We start from the raw sequence: 4,069 nt of genomic DNA, 5'->3' as shown, positions 1-4,069 counted from the left end.
GTCGGCGTGTAGTTCAGCTGTCTGCTGTGGCTCGGGGCAGAGGGACAGCTGGGACAGCAACTGCTTTAGCAATCCAACTTTAATCTGCCTGCGTCCGTGAGTCAGCACCCTCTGAGTGCATCTGTCTCCAGCACCGAGGCTGGAGTGGCACGGCCTTGCTTTACAAACCAGACGACTGGAGGGGGGGAAGAGTAGGCTCAAGTGAGCTGTTAAGCAATCACTAATGACACAAAGTGACACAGCTCCAGCTTTGCATGAATTGAGTAAGGAGTCATAAGATGAGGCAAAATGTTCATTTAAACATGGCTTGTTCAGTGACTCCCAACTGCAATGGCTGATTTTGAAACCCAGGAATCTGAGCACCATGTGTTCCTGGGTGAGCCCAAAGGTGCGAAGTATGTCCCACCAGCACCTTTTCCTTCCAATTAATACATTTCCCTGATGCAAGCACTGTGAAGAGTTGCAGCCCTTTCTTGTAGGCACACTGTGCTGGCTGAGCGACAGAGCTTTGTGACAGATACACCCGAGTTTTGGATTTGCCCACAGTGCATGCCAGATGCAGAGTGAAATGTTTGAGTACTCTTCTGCTGACTGCTTCCCTGACATAGAATGCTATTATCATTAACAGGCAGACCAGCAGCCAAACCCCTGCCTCCACTCCCACATCACACACCAGAGATCCAAAGTGCCAGACACCCAGAGGGAGGAACAAGTCCATGCACTCACCCACCACAGTGGACATGAAGAAGGGAGCAAGCCAGACAAGGAGCCAAGCCATGGGCAATGGTAGCAGCCAGGCCATGAGCCCAGTTATAGAGCAGGGACTCAGAGACAGCTTCAGGTTCTGGCCCTGCTGTACTGGGAACTCCACTCGCCACAAAGTCCTTCCAATAACCAGAATCCCCAGACAACACAGGCACTGCATAGACAAACCTCCCAACTCCACTGCAAGCAGGATCAGCTCTTATAGAGGTGGCTTCTTGCCCCACCTCCAGGTTAATGTGGAAGGTGGGTGCACCTGGTGGTGATCTCCTAATAAGCTGCCACCCAAGGCTGGCCAGACTCAGGGTAAAAACCGTTCAGGAGAGTCTTTCTTGCCTGGTTATGGACATCATCCATATGCCAACCCTCATTCAGGACTCGGGGCTTAACGCCAGCACTTTAAGATATCCCTTCCCTGGACCAGGCAGGACAGAGCAAACTCCCCGTGGGAGATCAAGCCTTGATCCTTCTCACCTATGATGGAAATGAGTCCGTACTTCCCTGCTCCTTACTTTTTTACCAGTGGCAAACTTACATTGTGCAACCCCACCCATGCCACAATTAGATTTTTGGGTCCAAAAAGCATCTGGGAGGGTAATTTGGTGGGATTTTTAGGTTCACATTGGTTAAACTTGGAAATGTGTGTAAAATAAATATGTAGTAATTTTCCTATCACTCCAGTTTGGAAGGAGAAAATTGCTTTACTGAACTCAGGATCCAGAACTGTTTGCTGGCTCATTTGTTATCTTTGCTTGTAGCTACAGGTATTGGCTGCATGCACCTGCACTAGCCAGAGCTTCATCTGTGATCCAGTAGATGGACTGTTTACCTGTGCCAGGTAGTAAGATGGGAAGGCCATGATAAAGCAAGCTGTGCTGGGAGGATGGAGGTGGAGGGTTAAAATGACCATGACTTAAGTAAACTGCCTTGCAGTGATGGCTGTAAATGCTCCCTGTATTGTAAACATCTCTCTGTGCATCTAGTGGTGAAAATGTAAAAGGATTTGAAGTTGTGTTCACTTGCCACTCATCTGAATGCATTTCCATCTGCTATACCCTACACAGGGCTCCCGTCCCTCAGCAGCATCTGGCTAAATACCACCTGTAAAACTGGCTGTGGCCAGCCAAAGACACCCGCCGCCCTTTAGTGAGGCACCCACCCCTCTCCCCGCCCTTCAGCTCCCCTTTGGTTTATGGTAATTGCATACAGGAGGCTTTGTCCTTCCAACTCTGCTTTGCCCTCCTCTAAGTGAGGTTCGGGGGAAGCAAACCATCTCATTGGTATGGGTGGAGCTCTGCTACATGTCGCATCAATTCATAGATTTTTAGAGCCAGAAGGGACCGTTATGTTCCTCTCTCCTGACCTGCATAACACAGCCCATTAAACGCCACCCCGCCGGCTCGGTGACTTCTGGTTGAATTAGAGCACCTCTGGTAGGAAGACGCCCAGCCTTGATTTAAAGGCTTGGAGTGACAGACAGATCCCACCCCAGGCCTCAAGAAGTTTGTTTCGAGGGCTAACTCCCCTCCCGTGGGGAGGATGTCTTGCTTCACTTTCACATCATTAAATCTGGTTTTACCTTTCCAATAGATGAATGATTCCTCTCTTCCCACTTTGTGTTCTCTAGAGGAGAGAGATGATGGAGAAGTGAAATTCTCCAAGGGTACATCAGGGAAGGTGGGTCCAAGGCCCTGCTCTGACCACTGGTGCTGGATATGGGGACTTTTGTCCTTCCCCCACCGCAGCTCTATGGAGAACGTCTCTCCTTGCCCTTGGGGAACGCTTGCCAAAGCCTCACACAGCCTCCATTATCCTCCCCCGCCATGCTGCTTCTTGCACATTAATGACTTTTTCTATGTCAAAAATATAACTGATCACCAGACTTTTTTAATGAAGTGTACTGGGACGGGACCAGCCCACTCAGACTCACCCCCTGCCCCACAGGGCTCGCTCTTCTGCAAAAGCAAAAGACAGTGGCTGTTGCATTCCCTGTTTCTTTTTTGAATTTCACCCAAAAGGGGTATTTGCAATATCTGGTCATGTTGTTACTCAGTGTATAATTTAGATGTCTTTGTCAAAAAAAAAAAAAAAAAAAAAACAAGGAATAAATTAAAGTTTAGTAGAAAGACAACTTGTGTTTGGGGGTGATCCTTTTTCTTTGAGAGGCTCATTTTCCCAGCAGTCAGTCGAGGGCTGCCTCTTCCCAGGAGCTGCCGGCCAGTCTGTGAAGCTGCTCTTCTACCACTCCCTCTGGCTCCCTGCTGGAGGTGGTCACCAGTACTAGAAGTGGTCAAAACTGCTGGAAGAAACCTTTTCCTGTTGGATTTTCTCTTGTCTGAAACTATGAGAACAACCAGCCAGCAAGAAAGGCAAACTTCGGGAGGATTTTCTTGTTTCAAAAAATCATTTTGTAGGTTAAATAGAAGCGTGTCATGAAACACATTCCCCACAAACCTGGCAAGAAAAGGGAAGGCAAAAAAGAAAAGCAGCAAACGATTTGGGTTTGGTTCAGCAAAGTGGGGCTTGGAGAGGGTTCCAAGGGAGGGAAGTGAATTCTGGGGGTTGTTTCTTTCCAACTAATTTGACTCGTTACTCTTCCTGCAATGTCGGGACCAGCCAAAAAGTGAGAAACTGTTAGAGCTCTTTAAAGCATCAGCTCCCTCCCTGCACGGCCAGGATGCCTGGAAGGCTGTCAGAGCCGCTGGAAAAAAACATTATAGATGGTCACACTTAATTTCTTTTCTCTCTCTCTTTTTTTTTTTTTTTTTTTTAAGGCATGCTTTATTCTGAGTCCTGGTATTTTTTCAGCAAAGTAGGAAATACTTTTTCATCTTGTTTGCCTAATGGATTGGATGTGAAAAATATTTCTCTGGCAAGTGAACACCCTGAGAGTTGTTTGACTTGTCACGACGTTATGTATCGGCCTCTGCGCCCCCCTGCCCCTGAAGCCGCCGCGCTTCCCCTCTCCCGTTGCTGTTTACGGTGGGACACGCCGTAATTTATGGCGAGGCTGCGTGTGACCTTGCATGCGTCTGCTGGAGCCAGCCGCGGCTCCCTTCCCCGCACGAGCCCCGCTTTACATTCTCATGGTGAATTCAGTGCTCCCAAAGGGACAAGCAACCGAGCGGATTGGATGTGGAGAGGGGGAAAAAAAGCAAATAATAATAACCCGCAGAACGATGGAGGAGTACACACGGAGATTTTTGTTCCTCGTTGGCAAGTATTTGCGTGGTGGTGATGGCCTCGCGCCCCCAGACGACTGCCTTTATCAGAGCGGAGAAACCACCCGCGGCCGCGGGGCCGGAGA

The sequence above is a fragment of the Merops nubicus genome, unplaced genomic scaffold (assembly GCF_000691845.1).
Source record: "Merops nubicus isolate BGI_N331 unplaced genomic scaffold, ASM69184v1 scaffold20458, whole genome shotgun sequence".
Taxonomy (NCBI): Eukaryota; Metazoa; Chordata; class Aves; order Coraciiformes; family Meropidae; genus Merops; species Merops nubicus.
The sequence above is the reverse complement of the archived record's forward strand: the minus strand, read 5'-3'. Positions refer to the sequence as shown.